Raw genomic sequence first — 20,000 nt, forward strand, 5'->3', positions numbered from 1 at the left:
CTCCTCAGTCCCTACTGACCAGCCTGAGTTATAGATGTGTTCTGGTGCCCAGAGGACTCCTCCTCAGTCCCTACTGACCAGCCTGAGATATAATCAAATATAGATTTGTTCTGGTGTCCAGATGACTCCTCCTCAGTCCCTACTGACCAGCCTGAGTTATAGATGTGTTCTGGTGCCCAGATGACTCCTCCTCAGTCCCTACTGACCTGCCTTGAGATATAATCAAATATAGATGTGTGCGAGACAGGAGAGGGGCTGCTGGGGGAGAGGCTCTGACTCTCTCTCATCCCCAGACATGTCCCCTCTTCTACTCTGCTGCCATCAATCCTCCCCACCCTCCAGTCCTGTCTTCATCTCGGCCACCCACACAGTCCTGTCTAGTCCTGTCTTCCTCTCAGCCACCCACACAGTCCTGTCTAGTCCTGTCTTCCTCTCAGCCACCCACACAGTCCTGTCTAGTCCTGTCCAGTCCTGTCTTCCTCTCAGCCACCCACACAGTCCTGTCTAGTCCGGTCTTCCTCTCAGCCACCCACACAGTCCTGTCTAGTCCTGTCCAGTCCTGTCTTCCTCTCAGCCACCCACACAGTCCTGTCTAGTCCGGTCTTCCTCTCAGCCACCCACACAGTCCTGTCCAGTCCTGTCTTCCTCTCAGCCACCCACACAGTCCTGTCTAGTCCTGTCTTCCTCTCAGCCACCCACACAGTCCTGTCCAGTCATGTCTTCCTCTCAGCCACCCACACAGCCCTGTCTAGTCCTGTCCAGTCCTGTCTTCCTCTCAGCCACCCACACAGTCCCGTCTAGCCCTGTCCAGTCCTGTCTTCCTCTCAGCCACCCACACAGTCCTGTCTAGTCCTGTCTTCCTCTCAGCCACCCACACAGTCCTGTCTAGTCCTGTCCAGTCCTGTCTTCCTCTCAGCCACCCACACAGTCCTGTCTAGTCCTGTCATCCTCTCAGCCACCCACACAGTCCTGTCTAGTCCTGTCTTCCTCTCAGCCACCCACACAGTCCTGTCTAGTCCTGTCTTCCTCTCAGCCACCCACACAGTCCTGTCTAGTCCTGTCCAGTCCTGTCTTCCTCTCAGCCACCCACACAGTCCTGTCTAGTCCTGTCTTCCTCTCAGCCACCCACACAGTCCTGTCTAGTCCTGTCCAGTCCTGTCTTCCTCTCAGCCACCCACACAGTCCTGTCTAGTCCTGTCCAGTCCTGTCTTCCTCTCAGCCACCCACACAGTCCTGTCTAGTCCTGTCTTCCTCTCAGCCACCCACACAGTCCTTTCTAGTCCTGTCTTCCTCTCAGCCACCCACACAATCCTTTCTAGTCCTGTCTTCCTCTCAGCCACCCACACAGTTCTGTCTAGTCCTGTCTTCCTCTCAGCCACCCACACAGTCCTGTCTAGTCCTGTCTTCCTCTCAGCCACCCACACAGCCCTGTCTAGTCCTGTCTTCCTCTCAGCCACCCACACAGTCCTGTCTAGTCCTGTCCAGTCCTGTCTTCCTCTCAGCCACCCACACAGTCCTGTCTAGTCCTGTCCAGTCCTGTATTCCTCTCAGCTACCCACACAGTCCTGTCTAGTCCTGTCTTCCTCTCAGCCACCCACACAGCCCTGTCTAGTCCTGTCTTCCTCTCAGCCACCCACACAGTCCTGTCTAGTCCTGTCTAGTCCTGTCTTCCTCTCAGCCACCCACACAGTCCTGTCTAGTCCTGTCCAGTCCTGTCTTCCTCTCAGCCACCCACACAGTCCTGTCTAGTCCTGTCCAGTCCCGTCTTCTTCTCAGCCACCCACACAGTCCTGTCTAGTCCTGTCTTCCTCTCAGCCACCCACACAGTCCTGTCTAGTCCTATCCAGTCCTGTCTTCCTCTCAGCCACCCACACAGTCCCGTCTAGCCCTGTCCAGTCCTGTCTTCCTCTCAGCCACCCACACAGTCCCGTCTAGCCCTGTCCAGTCCTGTCTTCCTCTCAGCCACCCACACAGTCCCGTCTAGCCCTGTCCAGTCCTGTCTTCCTCTCAGCCACCCACACAGTCCCGTCTAGCCCTGTCCAGTCCTGTCTTCCTCTCAGCCACCCACACAGTCCTGTCTAGTCCTGTCCAGTCCCGTCTTCTTCTCAGCCACCCACACAGTCCTGTCTAGTCCTGTCTTCCTCTCAGCCACCCACACAGTCCTGTCTAGTCCTATCCAGTCCTGTCTTCCTCTCAGCCACCCACACAGTCCCGTCTAGCCCTGTCCAGTCCTGTCTTCCTCTCAGCCACCCACACAGTCCCGTCTAGCCCTGTCCAGTCCTGTCTTCCTCTCAGCCACCCACACAGTCCTGTCCAGTCCTGTCTTCCTCTCAGCCACCCACACAGTCCTGTCTAGTCCTGTCCAGTCCTGTCTTCCTCTCAGCCACCCACACAGTCCTGTCTAGCCCTGTCCAGTCCTGTCTTCCTCTCAGCCACCCACACAGTCCTGTCCAGTCCTGTCTTCCTCTCAGCCACCCACACAGTCCTGTCTAGTCCTGTCCAGTCCTGTCTTCCTCTCAGCCACCCACACAGTCCCGTCTAGCCCTGTCCAGTCCTGTCTTCCTCTCAGCCACCCACACAGTCCCGTCTAGCCCTGTCTTCCTCTCAGCCACCCACACAGTCCTGTCTAGCCCTGTCCAGTCCTGTCTTCCTCTCAGCCACCCACACAGTCCCGTCTAGCCCTGTCCAGTCCTGTCTTCCTCTCAGCCACCCACACAGTCCCGTCTAGCCCTGTCCAGTCCTGTCTTCCTCTCAGCCACCCACACAGTCCTGTCTAGTCCTATCCAGTCCTGTCTTCCTCTCAGCCACCCACACAGTCCCGTCTAGCCCTGTCCAGTCGTCTCCCCTAATCTGCTAGTATATAACAGTGCCATTGAAAAGCATTCAGACCCCTTGATTTTTTTTTTTTTTTTTTTTTTTTTTTTTTACAGTTTGTTACGTTAAAGCCTTATTCTAAAATTGATTGGAAAGGTAAACACCTGTCTATATAAGGCCCCATAATTTACAGTGCATGTCTGAGCAAAAATGAAGCCACGAGGTTGAAGGAATTTTCCGTAGAGCTCCGAGACAGGATTGTGTCGAGGCACAGATCTGGGGAAGGGTACCAAAACATTTCTGCAGCATTGAAGGTCTTCAAGGACACAGTGGCCTCCATCATTCTTAAATGAAAGACGTTTGGAAACACCAAGACTCTTCCTAGAGCTGGCCCTTTGGGAAGAAAGGCCTTGGTCAGGTAGGTGACCTGATGGTCACTCAAACAGAGCTCCAGAATTCCTCTGTGGAGATGGGAGAACCTTCCAGAAGGACAACGAGCCTAAGCACACAGCCAAGACAACGCGGGTGTGGCTTCGGGACACATCTCTGAATGTCCATGAGCGGCCCAGCCAGAGCCCGGACTTGAACCCAATCGAACATCTCTGGAGAGACCTGTAAATAGCTGTACAGCGACGCTCCCCCATCCAACCTGACAGAGCTTGAGAGGATCTGGAGAGAAGAATGGGAGAAACTCCCCAAATACAGGTGTGCCCAGCTTGTAGCGTCATACCCAAGAAGACTGGAGGCTGTAATCGCTGCCAAAGGTGCTTCAACAAAGTACTGAGTAAAGGGTCTGAATACTTATGTAAATGTGATATTTCCGTTATTATTTTTTTCTTTCTTCTAAAAACCGTTTTTTGCTTTTTCATTCTGGATTGATGAGAGAAAAAAACACAATTGAATCCATGTTGGAATAAACCTGTAACGTAATAAAATGTGTAAAAAGTCAAAGCAGGCTGAATAGTTTCAGAATGCTCAGTAGGCCTAGTCCTGTTATTGCATTGGTTTCCACGGCAACCCCCTAGTCTCCTCCTTCCCCTTCATCAACCTTCCTCTGTTAATCTGCTGACCCCCCCCTGACTATCTGTTAGCCCTCCCTTCTGCCCAGCAACAACCCTCCTCAGTCAGCTCCCAGCCCGGGGGTCTCCCAGCCCCAGCCCCAGCACTACAGTACCCCGGCCCCCACTCTTATGACCCAATTAATGTACAGCCAGACTACTCTACTGACTGGTCTAACTACTGACCTCAGATCAGTCTTTAAGTGCCTCTCTACTCTGACATGCTACACAGCAGGTCACTATGTTATGTAGCTCCAGAGAGAGAGACAGAGAGAGAAACAGAGAGAGAGAGAGAGAGAGAGAGAGAGAGACAGAGAGAGAGAGAGAGAGAGAGAGAGAAACAGAGAAACAGAGAACAGAGAGTCAGAAATGACTTAAATGTAAATGTAAATGAGAGAGAGAGAGAAACAGAGAGATGCCCTGATGGTGATATTTCTCTGTGAGAGGCATTACAAAGACAGTACTCACACGTCTACTTCACAGAGGTGATATTTCTCTGTGAGAGGCATTACAAAGACAGTACTCACACGTCTACTTCACAGAGGTGATATTTCTCTGTGAGAGGCATTACAAAGACAGTACTCACACGTCTACTTCACAGAGGTGATATTTCTCTGTGAGAGGCATTACAAAGACAGTACTCACACGTCTACTTCACAGAGGTGATATTTCTCTGTGAGAGGCATTACAAAGACAGTACTCACACGTCTACTTCACAGAGGTGATATTTCTCTGTGAGAGGCATTACAAAGACAGTACTCACACGTCTACTTCACAGATGTAGCAGTGGCAGTTCTCGATGACGTGGGCGTGTTTAGTGATATTTCTCGAACACGGGCACGGGGACAGTAGCTCTTGGCCCTGACGTTGTAGTCCGCGGGGTCGATGGAAACCGCCATCAGGTGGACGAACAGGTGACAGGCACAAAACATGCTGCCCGTGCACTGGAGACGGGAGGCAGTTAAGGACCTTGTCCTGTATGCTGTGGTTGTAACAGTAGCGTTAGGTTCAGTCTACTCCATCATGTCAGGATGCTGTATGTACAGTCTGTCAGTAACAGTAGGGTTAGGTTCAGTCTACTCCATCATGTCAGGATGCTGTATGTACAGTCCGTCAGTAACAGTAGGGTTAGGTTCAGTCTACTCCATCATGTCAGGATGCTGTATGTACAGTCTGTCAGTAACAGTAGGGTTAGGTTCAGTCTACTCCATCATGTCAGGATGCTGTATGTACAGTCTGTCAGTAACAGTAGGGTTAGGTTCAGTCTACTCCATCATGTTAGGTTCAGTCTACTCCATCATGTTAGGTTCAGTCTACTCCATCATGTCAGGATGCTGTATGTACAGTCTGTCAGTAACAGTAGGGTTAGGTTCAGTCTACTCCATCATGTCAGGATGCTGTATGTACAGTCCGTCAGTAACAGTAGGGTTAGGTTCAGTCTACTCCATCATGTCAGGATGCTGTATGTACAGTCTGTCAGTAACAGTAGGGTTAGGTTCAGTCTACTCCATCATGTCAGGATGCTGTATGTACAGTCTGTCAGTAACAGTAGGGTTAGGTTCAGTCTACTCCATCATGTTAGGTTCAGTCTACTCCATCATGTTAGGTTCAGTCTACTCCATCATGTCAGGATGCTGTATGTACAGTCTGTCAGTAACAGTAGGGTTAGGTTCAGTCTACTCCATCATGTCAGGATGCTGTATGTACAGTCTGTCTGTAACAGTAGGGTTAGGTTCAGTCTACTCCATCATGTCAGGATGCTGTATGTACAGTCTGTCAGTAACAGTAGGGTTAGGTTCAGTCTACTCCATCATGTCAGGATGCTGTATGTACAGTCTGTCAGTAACAGTAGGGTTAGGTTCAGTCTACTCCATCATGTCAGGATGCTGTATGTACAGTCTGTCAGTAACAGTAGGGTTAGGTTCAGTCTACTCCATCATGTCAGGATGCTGTATGTACAGTCTGTCAGTAACAGTAGGGTTAGGTTCAGTCTACTCCATCATGTCAGGATGCTGTATGTACAGTCTGTCTGTAACAGTAGGGTTAGGTTCAGTCTACTCCATCATGTCAGGATGCTGTATGTACAGTCTGTCAGTAACAGTAGGGTTAGGTTCAGTCTACTCCATCATGTCAGGATGCTGTATGTACAGTCTGTCTGTAACAGTAGGGTTAGGTTCAGTCTACTCCATCATGTCAGGATGCTGCATGTACAGTCTGTCAGTAACAGTAGGGTTAGGTTCAGTCTACTCCATCATGTCAGGATGCTGTATGTACAGTCTGTCAGTAACAGTAGGGTTAGGTTCAGTCTACTCCATCATGTTAGGTTCAGTCTACTCCATCATGTTAGGTTCAGTCTACTCCATCATGTTAGGTTCAGTCTACTCCATCATGTCAGGATGCTGTATGTACAGTCTGTCAGTAACAGTAGGGTTAGGTTCAGTCTACTCCATCATGTCAGGATGCTGTATGTACAGTCTGTCTGTAACAGTAGGGTTAGGTTCAGTCTACTCCATCATGTCAGGATGCTGTATGTACAGTCTGTCAGTAACAGTAGGGTTAGGTTCAGTCTACTCCATCATGTCAGGATGCTGTATGTACAGTCTGTCAGTAACAGTAGGGTTAGGTTCAGTCTACTCCATCATGTCAGGATGCTGTATGTACAGTCTGTCAGTAACAGTAGGGTTAGGTTCAGTCTACTCCATCATGTCAGGATGCTGTATGTACAGTCTGTCAGTAACAGTAGGGTTAGGTTCAGTCTACTCCATCATGTCAGGATGCTGTATGTACAGTCTGTCAGTAACAGTAGGGTTAGGTTCAGTCTACTCCATCATGTTAGGTTCAGTCTACTCCATCATGTCAGGATGCTGTATGTACAGTCTGTCAGTAACAGTAGGGTTAGGTTCAGTCTACTCCATCATGTCAGGATGCTGTATGTACAGTCTGTCTGTAACAGTAGGGTTAGGTTCAGTCTACTCCATCATGTCAGGATGCTGTATGTACAGTCTGTCAGTAACAGTAGGGTTAGGTTCAGTCTACTCCATCATGTCAGGATGCTGTATGTACAGTCTGTCTGTAACAGTAGGGTTAGGTTCAGTCTACTCCATCATGTCAGGATGCTGTATGTACAGTCTGTCAGTAACAGTAGGGTTAGGTTCAGTCTACTCCATCATGTCAGGATGCTGTATGTACAGTCTGTCTGTAACAGTAGGGTTAGGTTCAGTCTACTCCATCATGTCAGGATGCTGTATGTACAGTCTGTCTGTAACAGTAGGGTTAGGTTCAGTCTACTCCATCATGTCAGGATGCTGTATGTACAGTCTGTCAGTAACAGTAGGGTTAGGTTCAGTCTACTCCATCATGTCAGGATGCTGTATGTACAGTCTGTCAGTAACAGTAGGGTTAGGTTCAGTCTACTCCATCATGTTAGGTTCAGTCTACTCCATCATGTCAGGATGCTGTATGTACAGTCTGTCAGTAACAGTAGGGTTAGGTTCAGTCTACTCCATCATGTCAGGATGCTGTATGTACAGTCTGTCAGTAACAGTAGGGTTAGGTTCAGTCTACTCCATCATGTCAGGATGCTGTATGTACAGTCTGTCAGTAACAGTAGGGTTAGGTTCAGTCTACTCCATCATGTCAGGATGCTGTATGTACAGTCTGTCTGTAACAGTAGGGTTAGGTTCAGTCTACTCCATCATGTCAGGATGCTGTATGTACAGTCTGTCTGTAACAGTAGGGTTAGGTTCAGTCTACTCCATCATGTCAGGATGCTGTATGTACAGTCTGTCAGTAACAGTAGGGTTAGGTTCAGTCTACTCCATCATGTCAGGATGCTGTATGTACAGTCTGTCAGTAACAGTAGGGTTAGGTTCAGTCTACTCCATCATGTCAGGATGCTGTATGTACAGTCTGTCAGTAACAGTAGGGTTAGGTTCAGTCTACTCCATCATGTCAGGATGCTGTATGTACAGTCTGTCAGTAACAGTAGGGTTAGGTTCAGTCTACTCCATCATGTCAGGATGCTGTATGTACAGTCTGTCAGTAACAGTAGGGTTAGGTTCAGTCTACTCCATCATGTCAGGATGCTGTATGTACAGTCTGTCAGTAACAGTAGGGTTAGGTTCAGTCTACTCCATCATGTCAGGATGCTGTATGTACAGTCTGTCAGTAACAGTAGGGTTAGGTTCAGTCTACTCCATCATGTTAGGTTCAGTCTACTCCATCATGTCAGGATGCTGTATGTACAGTCTGTCAGTAACAGTAGGGTTAGGTTCAGTCTACTCCATCATGTCAGGATGCTGTATGTACAGTCTGTCTGTAACAGTAGGGTTAGGTTCAGTCTACTCCATCATGTCAGGATGCTGTATGTACAGTCTGTCAGTAACAGTAGGGTTAGGTTCAGTCTACTCCATCATGTCAGGATGCTGTATGTACAGTCTGTCAGTAACAGTAGGGTTAGGTTCAGTCTACTCCATCATGTCAGGATGCTGTATGTACAGTCTGTCAGTAACAGTAGGGTTAGGTTCAGTCTACTCCATCATGTCAGGATGCTGTATGTACAGTCTGTCAGTAACAGTAGGGTTAGGTTCAGTCTACTCCATCATGTCAGGATGCTGTATGTACAGTCTGTCTGTAACAGTAGGGTTAGGTTCAGTCTACTCCATCATGTCAGGATGCTGTATGTACAGTCTGTCAGTAACAGTAGGGTTAGGTTCAGTCTACTCCATCATGTCAGGATGCTGTATGTACAGTCTGTCTGTAACAGTAGGGTTAGGTTCAGTCTACTCCATCATGTCAGGATGCTGTATGTACAGTCTGTCAGTAACAGTAGGGTTAGGTTCAGTCTACTCCATCATGTCAGGATGCTGTATGTACAGTCTGTCAGTAACAGTAGGGTTAGGTTCAGTCTACTCCATCATGTCAGGATGCTGTATGTACAGTCTGTCAGTAACAGGTTAGGGTTAGGTTCAGTCTACTCCATCATGTCAGGATGCTGTATGTACAGTCTGTCTGTAACAGTAGGGTTAGGTTCAGTCTACTCCATCATGTCAGGATGCTGTATGTACAGTCTGTCAGTAACAGTAGGGTTAGGTTCAGTCTACTCCATCATGTCAGGATGCTGTATGTACAGTCTGTCTGTAACAGTAGGGTTAGGTTCAGTCTACTCCATCATGTCAGGATGCTGTATGTACAGTCTGTCTGTAACAGTAGGGTTAGGTTCAGTCTACTCCATCATGTCAGGATGCTGTATGTACAGTCTGTCAGTAACAGTAGGGTTAGGTTCAGTCTACTCCATCATGTCAGGATGCTGTATGTACAGTCTGTCAGTAACAGTAGGGTTAGGTTCAGTCTACTCCATCATGTCAGGATGCTGTATGTACAGTCTGTCAGTAACAGTAGGGTTAGGTTCAGTCTACTCCATCATGTCAGGATGCTGTATGTACAGTCTGTCAGTAACAGTAGGGTTAGGTTCAGTCTACTCCATCATGTTAGGTTCAGTCTACTCCATCATGTCAGGATGCTGTATGTACAGTCTGTCAGTAACAGTAGGGTTAGGTTCAGTCTACTCCATCATGTCAGGATGCTGTATGTACAGTCTGTCTGTAACAGTAGGGTTAGGTTCAGTCTACTCCATCATGTCAGGATGCTGTATGTACAGTCTGTCAGTAACAGTAGGGTTAGGTTCAGTCTACTCCATCATGTCAGGATGCTGTATGTACAGTCTGTCAGTAACAGTAGGGTTAGGTTCAGTCTACTCCATCATGTCAGGATGCTGTATGTACAGTCTGTCAGTAACAGTAGGGTTAGGTTCAGTCTACTCCATCATGTCAGGATGCTGTATGTACAGTCTGTCAGTAACAGTAGGGTTAGGTTCAGTCTACTCCATCATGTCAGGATGCTGTATGTACAGTCTGTCTGTAACAGTAGGGTTAGGTTCAGTCTACTCCATCATGTCAGGATGCTGTATGTACAGTCTGTCAGTAACAGTAGGGTTAGGTTCAGTCTACTCCACCTTGTCAGGATGCTGTATGTACAGTCTGTCTGTAACAGTAGGGTTAGGTTCAGTCTACTCCATCATGTCCGGATGCTGTATGTACAGTCTGTCAGTAACAGTAGGGTTAGGTTCAGTCTACTCCATCATGTCAGGATGCTGTATGTACAGTCTGTCAGTAACAGTAGGGTTAGGTTCAGTCTACTCCATCATGTCAGGATGCTGTATGTACAGTCTGTCAGTAACATTAGGGTTAGGTTCAGTCTACTCCATCATGTCAGGATGCTGTATGTACAGTCTGTCAGTAACAGTAGGGTTAGGTTCAGTCTACTCCATCATGTTAGGTTCAGTCTACTCCATCATGTTAGGTTCAGTCTACTCCATCATGTCAGGATGCTGTATGTACAGTCTGTCAGTAACAGTAGGGTTAGGTTCAGTCTACTCCACCATGTCAGGATGCTGTATGTACAGTCTGTCTGTAACAGTAGGGTTAGGTTCAGTCTACTCCATCATGTCAGGATGCTGTATGTACAGTCTGTCAGTAACAGTAGGGTTAGGTTCAGTCTACTCCATCATGTCAGGATGCTGTATGTACAGTCTGTCAGTAACAGTAGGGTTAGGTTCAGTCTACTCCATCATGTCAGTCTACTCCATCATGTCAGGATGCTGTATGTACAGTCTGTCAGTAACATTAGGGTTAGGTTCAGTCTACTCCATCATGTCAGGATGCTGTATGTACAGTCTGTCAGTAACAGTAGGGTTAGGTTCAGTCTACTCCATCATGTTAGGTTCAGTCTACTCCATCATGTTAGGTTCAGTCTACTCCATCATGTCAGGATGCTGTATGTACAGTCTGTCAGTAACAGTAGGGTTAGGTTCAGTCTACTCCATCATGTCAGGATGCTGTATGTACAGTCTGTCTGTAACAGTAGGGGGTTCAGTCTACTCCATCATGTCAGGATGCTGTATGTACAGTCTCCATCATGTTAGGTTCAGTCTACTCCATCATGTCAGGATGCTGTATGTACAGTCTGTCAGTAACAGTAGGGTTACGTTCAGTCTACTCCATCATGTCAGGATGAGTCTACTCCATCATGTCAGGATGCTGTATGTACAGTCCGTCAGTAACAGTAGGGTTAGGTTCAGTCTACTCCATCATGTCAGGATGCTGTATGTACAGTCTGTCAGTAACAGTAGGGTTAGGTTCAGTCTACTCCATCATGTCAGGATGCTGTATGTACAGTCTGTCAGTAACAGTAGGGTTAGGTTCAGTCTACTCCATCATGTCAGGATGCTGTATGTACAGTCTGTCAGTAACAGTAGGGTTAGGTTCAGTCTACTCCATCATGTCAGGATGCTGTATGTACAGTCTGTCAGTAACAGTAGGGTTAGGTTCAGTCTACTCCATCATGTCAGGATGCTGTATGTACAGTCTGTCAGTAACAGTAGGGTTAGGTTCAGTCTACTCCATCATGTCAGGATGCTGTATGTACAGTCTGTCAGTAACAGTAGGGTTAGGTTCAGTCTACTCCATCATGTCAGGATGCTGTATGTCACAGTCTGTCAGTAACAGTAGGGTTAGGTTCAGTCTACTCCATCATGTCAGGATGCTGTATGTACAGTCTGTCAGTAACAGTAGGGTTAGGTTCAGTCTACTCCATCATGTCAGGATGCTGTATGTACAGTCTGTCAGTAACAGTAGGGTTAGGTTCAGTCTACTCCATCATGTCAGGATGCTGTATGTACAGTCTGTCAGTAACAGTAGGGTTAGGTTCAGTCTACTCCATCATGTCAGGATGCTGTATGTACAGTCTGTCAGTAACAGTAGGGTTAGGTTCAGTCTACTCCATCATGTCAGGATGCTGTATGTACAGTCTGTCTGTAACAGTAGGGTTAGGTTCAGTCTACTCCATCATGTCAGGATGCTGTATGTACAGTCTGTCAGTAACAGTAGGGTTAGGTTCAGTCTACTCCATCATGTCAGGATGCTGTATGTACAGTCTGTCAGTAACAGTAGGGTTAGGTTCAGTCTACTCCATCATGTCAGGATGCTGTATGTACAGTCTGTCAGTAACAGTAGGGTTAGGTTCAGTCTACTCCATCATGTCAGGATGCTGTATGTACAGTCTGTCTGTAACAGTAGGGTTAGGTTCAGTCTACTCCATCATGTCAGGATGCTGTATGTACAGTCTGTCAGTAACAGTAGGGTTAGGTTCAGTCTACTCCACCTTGTCAGGATGCTGTATGTACAGTCTGTCTGTAACAGTAGGGTTAGGTTCAGTCTACTCCATCATGTCCGGATGCTGTATGTACAGTCTGTCAGTAACAGTAGGGTTAGGTTCAGTCTACTCCATCATGTCAGGATGCTGTATGTACAGTCTGTCAGTAACAGTAGGGTTAGGTTCAGTCTACTCCATCATGTCAGGATGCTGTATGTACAGTCTGTCAGTAACATTAGGGTTAGGTTCAGTCTACTCCATCATGTCAGGATGCTGTATGTACAGTCTGTCAGTAACAGTAGGGTTAGGTTCAGTCTACTCCATCATGTTAGGTTCAGTCTACTCCATCATGTTAGGTTCAGTCTACTCCATCATGTCAGGATGCTGTATGTACAGTCTGTCAGTAACAGTAGGGTTAGGTTCAGTCTACTCCACCATGTCAGGATGCTGTATGTACAGTCTGTCTGTAACAGTAGGGTTAGGTTCAGTCTACTCCATCATGTCAGGATGCTGTATGTACAGTCTGTCAGTAACAGTAGGGTTAGGTTCAGTCTACTCCATCATGTCAGGATGCTGTATGTACAGTCTGTCAGTAACAGTAGGGTTAGGTTCAGTCTACTCCATCATGTCAGGATGCTGTATGTACAGTCTGTCAGTAACATTAGGGTTAGGTTCAGTCTACTCCATCATGTCAGGATGCTGTATGTACAGTCTGTCAGTAACAGTAGGGTTAGGTTCAGTCTACTCCATCATGTTAGGTTCAGTCTACTCCATCATGTTAGGTTCAGTCTACTCCATCATGTCAGGATGCTGTATGTACAGTCTGTCAGTAACAGTAGGGTTAGGTTCAGTCTACTCCATCATGTCAGGATGCTGTATGTACAGTCTGTCTGTAACAGTAGGGTTAGGTTCAGTCTACTCCATCATGTTAGGTTCAGTCTACTCCATCATGTCAGGATGCTAGGGTTATGTTCAGTCTGTCATCATGTCAGGATGCTTATGTTCAGTCTGTCTCCATCATGTCAGGTTCAGTCTACTCCATCATGTCAGGATGCTGTATGTACAGTCTGTCTGTAACAGTAGGGTTAGGTTCAGTCTACTCCATCATGTCAGGATGCTGTATGTACAGTCTGTCAGTAACAGTAGGGTTAGGTTCAGTCTACTCCATCATGTCAGGATGCTGTATGTACAGTCTGTCAGTAACAGTAGGGTTAGGTTCAGTCTACTCCATCATGTCAGTTTAAATACAACCCAATAGGAACAGAGGATACATACTACCCAATAGGAACAGAGGATACATACTACCCAATAGGAACAGAGGATGCATACTACCCAATAGGAACAGAGGATGCATACTACCCAATAGGAACAGAGGATACATACTACCCAATAGGAACAGAGGATGCATACTACCCAATAGGAACAGAGGATGCATACTACCCAATAGGAACAGAGGATGCATACTACCCAATAGGAACAGAGGATACATACTACCCAATAGGAACAGAGGATGCATACTACCCAATAGGAACAGAGGATACATACTACCCAATAGGAACAGAGGATACATACTACCCAATAGGAACAGAGGATACATACTACCCAATAGGAACAGAGGATACATACTACCCAATAGGAACAGAGGATGCATACTACCCAATAGGAACAGAGGATACATACTACCCAATAGGAACAGAGGATGCATACTACCCAATAGGAACAGAGGATACATACTACCCAATAGGAACAGAGGATACATACTACCCAATAGGAACAGAGGATGCATACTACCCAATAGGAACAGAGGATGCCAATACGTTGTTGGTTGTAGAGTTGAGGACCCCTTTTAGTTGAGAACAGTTGAAAATGAACTGACCCCTTTTAGTTGAACAGTTGAAAATGAACTGACCCCTTTTAGTTGAGAACAGTTGAAAATGAACGGACCCCTTTTAGTTGAGAACAGTTAAATGAACTGACCCCAACCCAGTAGATAAGCCTACTTGATTGAACCATTGATTTGACCACGAGGCTGTTATTCTATGTGTTTCTGAGGCCATCACCACAACACTGGCACTCTGAGCAAAGCCTTTGAACCCATTACAATGAGTCCCATCCCACATTCAGATTGCGATCGATCGTATACATGGATTGACTGAGAGGATACGATGTAGCCAGCAGGGATCCAATGGGAGGGAAGCAAGGGGACAAACACTCCAAACCCGGTGACAGCGAAGAAGAGGTAGAGGAGCCATGCCAGGAGCTGGAAGGGGTGTGGAGGCCAGCTCCACCCGTTGGTCCTGGAGCACAGAGGCAGGTCCCGCCGGGGCCCAGCCTCACTCACTGGGGCCGTACGGTTGGGGTTGGGTTTACACACGTCCATACGGGAGGGGCACCTTCTGGAGGGAGGCAGGAGGGGAGGGAGGGAGGGAGGAGGGAGGGAGAGAGACAGAGAGAGAGGGAGAGAGGGAGGGGGAGGGAGAGAGGGAGGGGGGGGGAGAGAGAGGGGGAGGGAGAGAGGGAGAGAGGGGGAGGGAGAGAGACAGAGAGGGAGGGAGAGAGACAGAGAGAGAGGGAGAGAGGGAGGGAGAGTGGAGGGAGGGAGAGAGACAGAGAGAGAGGGAGAGAGGGGGAGGGAGAGAGACAGAGAGAGGGAGAGAGAGGGGGAGGGAGAGAGACAGAGAGAGGGAGGGAGAGAGGGGGAGGGAGGGGAGAGGAGAGGAGAGGGAGGAGGGAGGGAGGGAGAGAGAGAGAGAGAGAGGGAGAGAGGGAGAGAGATAGGGGGAGGGAGAGAGACAGAGAGAGAGGGAGAGGGAGAGGGAGGGAGAGAGACAGGGAGAGAGGGGGAGGGAGAGAGGGGGAGGGAGAGAGACAGAGAGAGAGACAGAGAGAGAGGGAGAGAGAGAGACAGAGAGAGAGGGAGAGAGGGAGGGAGAGAGGGGGGGAGGGAGAGAGAGAGAGAGGGGAGGGAGAGGGAGGGAGGGAGAGAGGGAGAGAGGAGGGAGAGAGAGGGGGAGGGAGAGAGGGGGAGGGAGGGAGAGAGAGAGGAGAGAGAGAGGGGAGAGAGAGAGGGGGAGAGAGAGAGAGGGAGAGAGAGAGAGAGAGAGAGAGAGAGAGAGAGAGAGAGAGAGAGAGAGAGAGAGAGAGAGAGAGAGAGAGAGAGAGAGAGAGAGAGAGAGGAGGGGGGGGGAGAGAGACAGAGAGAGAGGGAGGGGGAGGGAGAGAGAGAGAGACAGAGGGGGGGGGGGAGGGAGAGAGAGAGAGGGAGGGGGAGGGAGAGAGAGAGAGAGAGAGAGAGGGGGGAGGGAGGGAGAGAGACAGAGAGAGGGAGGGGGAGGGAGAGAGAGAGAGAGGGAGAGAGGGGAGAGAGGGAGAGAGGGGGAGAGGGAGAGAGGGAGGGGGAGGGAGAGAGAGAGAGACAGAGAGAGAGGGAGGGGGAGGGAGAGAGAGAGACAGAGAGAGAGGGAGGGAGGGAGAGAGAGAGAGAGAGAGAGAGGGGGGGGGAGAGAGAGAGAGAGAGAGGGGGGAGAGAGACAGACAGAGAGAGAGGGAGGGAGGGAGAGAGAGAGAGAGAGAGAGAGACAGAGACAGAGAGAGAGAAAGAGAGAGGGGGAGAGAGAGAGAGAGGGGGAGACAGAGAGAGAGAGGGGGAGACAGAGAGAGAGAGGGGGGGGAGAGCAAAGCATCAGCATTCTGGTCATTGTTGCATTATTCACATATCATATAACATTGTTATTAGCTACAGTGTTATTAACCCTAACCCAGTGTTATTAACCCTAACCCAGTGTTATTAACCCTAACCCAGTGTTATTAACCCTAACCCAGTGTTATTAACCCTAACCCAGTGTTATTAACCCTAACCCAGTGTTATTAACCCTAACCCAGTGTTATTAACCCTAACCCAGTGTTATTAACCCTAACCCAGTGTTATTAACCCTAACCCAGTGTTATTAACCCTAACCCAGTGTTATTAACCCTAACCCAGTGTTATTGACATTAACTTGCAGTATCATTACATTTACATTACATTTAAGTCATTTAGCAGACGCTCTTATCCAGAGCAACTTACCCATGTCAATTATGCCCATTTTGAAGGAGGTAATTAAGGAAGACCGTCGTTTTGGTTACAGGTCAGTACCTATTCAGGTGAGGGCTGTACTGTACCTACATGATTACCAGATAACACTAAAACACTAAATGTTTGTGTGCAGGCAGGGTGTTTCTGAAACCTGTCAGCTCATCATGACTTTGTACTGTAGCTAGATGGCTAGCAAATCACCATCATTATCTCTGTACTGTAGCTAGATGGCTAGCATGCCTTCCATATCACCATCATTATCTCTGTACTGTAGCTAGATGGCTAGCATGCCTTCCATATCACCATCATTATCTCTGTACTGTAGCTAGATGGCTAGCATGCCTTCCATATCACCATCATTATCTCTGTACTGTAGCTAGATGGCTAGCATGCCTTCCATATCACCATCATTATATCTGTACTGTAGCTAGCATGCCTTCCATATCACCATCAGTATCTCTGTACTGTAGCTAGCTGGCTAGCATATCACCATCATTATCTTTGTACTGTAGCTAGATGGCTAGCATATCACCATCATTATCTCTGTACTGTAGCTAGCAAGCCTTCCATATCACCATCAGTATCTCTGTACTGTAGCTAGCATGCCTTCCATATCACCATCATTATCTCTGTACTGTAGCTAGCATGCCTACCATATCACCATCAGTATCTCTGTACTGTAGCTAGCAAGCCTTCCATATCACCATCATTATCTCTGTACTGTAGCTAGATGGCTAGCAAGCCTTCCATATCACCATCATTATCTCTGTACTGTAGCTAGATGGCTAGCATGCCTTCCATATCACCATCATTATCTCTGTACTGTAGCTAGCATGCCTTCCATATCACCATCATTATCTCTGTACTGTAGCTAGCATGCCTACCATATCACCATCAGTATCTCTGTACTGTAGCTAGATGGCTAGCATGCCTTCCATATCACCATCATTATCTCTGTACTGTAGCTAGCATGCCTTCCATATCACCATCATTATCTCTGTACTGTAGCTAGCATGCCTTCCATATCACCATCATTATCTCTGTACTGTAGCTAGCATGCCTTCCATATCACCATCAGTATCTCTGTACTGTAGCTAGATGGCTAGCATATCACCATCAGTATCTCTGTACTGTAGCTAGCATGCCTTCCATATCACCATCAGTATCTCTGTACTGTAGCTAGATGGCTAGCATATCACCATCAGTATCTCTGTACTGTAGCTAGCATGCCTTCCATATCACCATCAGTATCTCTGTACTGTAGCTAGATGGCTAGCATGCCTTCCATATCACCATCATTATCTCTGTACTGTAGCTAGCATGCCTTCCATATCACCATCAGTATCTCTGTACTGTAGCTAGATGGCTAGCATATCACCATCAGTATCTCTGTACTGTAGCTAGATGGCTAGCATATCACCATCAGTATCTCTGTACTGTAGCTAGCATGCCTTCCATATCACCATCATTATCTCTGTACTGTAGCTAGATGGCTAGCATATCACCATCAGTATCTCTGTACTGTAGCTAGCATGCCTTCCATATCACCATCATTATCTCTGTACTGTAGCTAGATGGCTAGCATGCCTTCCATATCACCATCATTATCTCTGTACTGTAGCTAGCATGCCTTCCATATCACCATCATTATCTCTGTACTGTAGCTAGATGGCTAGCATGCCTTCAATATCACCATCATTATCTCTGTACTGTAGCTAGATGGCTAGCATGCCTTCCATATCACCATCATTATCTCTGTACTGTAGCTAGCATGCCTTCCATATCACCATCATTATCTCTGTACTGTAGCTAGCATGCCTTCCATATCACCATCATTATCTCTGTACTGTAGCTAGCATGCCTTCCATATCACCATCAGTATCTCTGTACTGTAGCTAGATGGCTAGCATATCACCATCAGTATCTCTGTACTGTAGCTAGCATGCCTTCCATATCACCATCAGTATCTCTGTACTGTAGCTAGCATGCCTTCCATATCACCATCAGTATCTCTGTACTGTAGCTAGCATGCCTTCCATATCACCATCATTATCTCTGTACTGTAGCTAGCATGCCTTCCATATCACCATCATTATCTCTGTACTGTAGCTAGCATGCTAGATTATCTCTGTACTGTAGCTAGCATGCCTTCCATATCACCATCAGTATCTCTGTACTGTAGCTAGATGGCTAGCCTTCCATATCACCATCAGTATCTCTGTACTGTAGCTAGCATGCCTTCCATATCACCATCATTATCTCTGTACTGTAGCTGATAGCTAGCATGCCTTCCATATCACCATCAGTATCTCTGTACTGTAGCTAGATGGCTATGCCTTCCATATCACCATCAGTATCTCTGTACTGTAGCTAGATGGCTAGCATATCACCATCAGTATCTCTGTACTGTAGCTAGCATGCCTTCCATATCACCATCAGTATCTCTGTACTGTAGCTAGATGGCTAGCATGCCTTCCATATCACCATCATTATCTCTGTACTGTAGCTAGCATGCCTTCCATATCAGCACCATTATCTTAATTGTAGTCAGAAGAACAGAAGCACCATCCCGTTATAAAAGGGAAGCTGGTAGTAATTGCAGGTTGTGACTGAGTGACTCACCTTTTCAGTGCGGGTTGAGTCGACTGCTGCTGCTGAGGGCTGTTCTTCTTAACCAAATCATCTCAAGAGTCGGATCACAACAAGGCAGGTCCGCCGTTGTCTTTCCTCCAGGGGATTCTGCTAAAGTCCAGCAGCAGGGTCCCATGTCTTGCTTCAGTCAGCATGAATGCCAGCCAGCCATAGTTTTTTTTTAAACTAGCTATAGCTGCACACCACACAGAGGCAATCAGCCAACCCTCCTCCTCCGAGGGGAATGTAAGTCAGTAGGGCGTAAAAGTCTATGAACTCGCTAGTTAAGCTTCCTAGCTTCCAAATCAACACCCCCAATACGATTTGTTTTAGGCTAGCGAGCTAATTGCTATTTGCTAGCTCGTCTGAAAGCAAGCGAAGGTAACGTTAGCTAACTGAACCAGGATCAGTTGATTGATTAGGAGCTTTTTCTTTATGTCTGGAGGCTGACCGCGGTATTAACCTCTACTGTAACAGTTACTATACCACGATTCAACAAAAAAAATACCAAATCATGAAATATCAAAAGCTACCACCGATTGAGTTATACTATTTTCATCTTAAATGGTAAGTTATTTTAACCAGATAACGGATAATAACAGTAGACTTGGTTCCTGTAAATCGTTCCGATTTTTCAACTTCCTGGTTTCCCTGGTAACGACCCAGAGCCCCGTTCTGATTGGTCCGTGTAGGAGTCGCCACCACAGTGACCCCTGGTGGTCATGTCGAGCAACACGCCCGTCCTGCGCACCTGTTTCTCATCCACAATGCTTTCACAGGCGAGCGACAGGTGCAGCCGAGCCAGGTAACTCGGCGTGGATTCAATGGAAGAACACTTACACTGCTTGTATGTTTAGTTTCTCCAGATACATAGGAGTCATTTGACGTCTCTTGTTCCACAAATGAATCTTAGATCATTGTAATGTAATAGAAGGAACAGTAGAGGGCAGCAGTGTGTCATATATGTGAATATCCCATCAGCAATTTATCCTGACTCAGCAACCTTTGGAGTTATTGGGATGCATTGGGCACAGCAGTTTATACATACAACATATGAAACGTCATTATATCAGTCAATGTTGCGAGTGAGCGATATCAGGTCATATTCTATATTTCAGTGTTTTCTGGAATTTGTGATGACTAGAGTTTAAAGGTTCATGTTCTGGAACTTTGGTTGACACACCAAGTATTGTTTAAAAACCCAGTGGTGG

At 47.3% G+C, this 20,000-nt stretch overlaps 1 pseudogene; it reads right to left on the bottom strand.

Annotated features, from left to right (window-relative positions):
- LOC124018450 overlaps positions 1–19,435 on the bottom strand; it is a 62,960-nt pseudogene extending 43,525 nt beyond the window's left edge.
- Between the last annotated feature and the right edge of the window lie 565 nt (positions 19,436–20,000).

Source organism: Oncorhynchus gorbuscha, unplaced genomic scaffold (genome assembly GCF_021184085.1).
Source record: "Oncorhynchus gorbuscha isolate QuinsamMale2020 ecotype Even-year unplaced genomic scaffold, OgorEven_v1.0 Un_scaffold_522, whole genome shotgun sequence".
Lineage (NCBI taxonomy): Eukaryota > Metazoa > Chordata > Actinopteri > Salmoniformes > Salmonidae > Oncorhynchus > Oncorhynchus gorbuscha.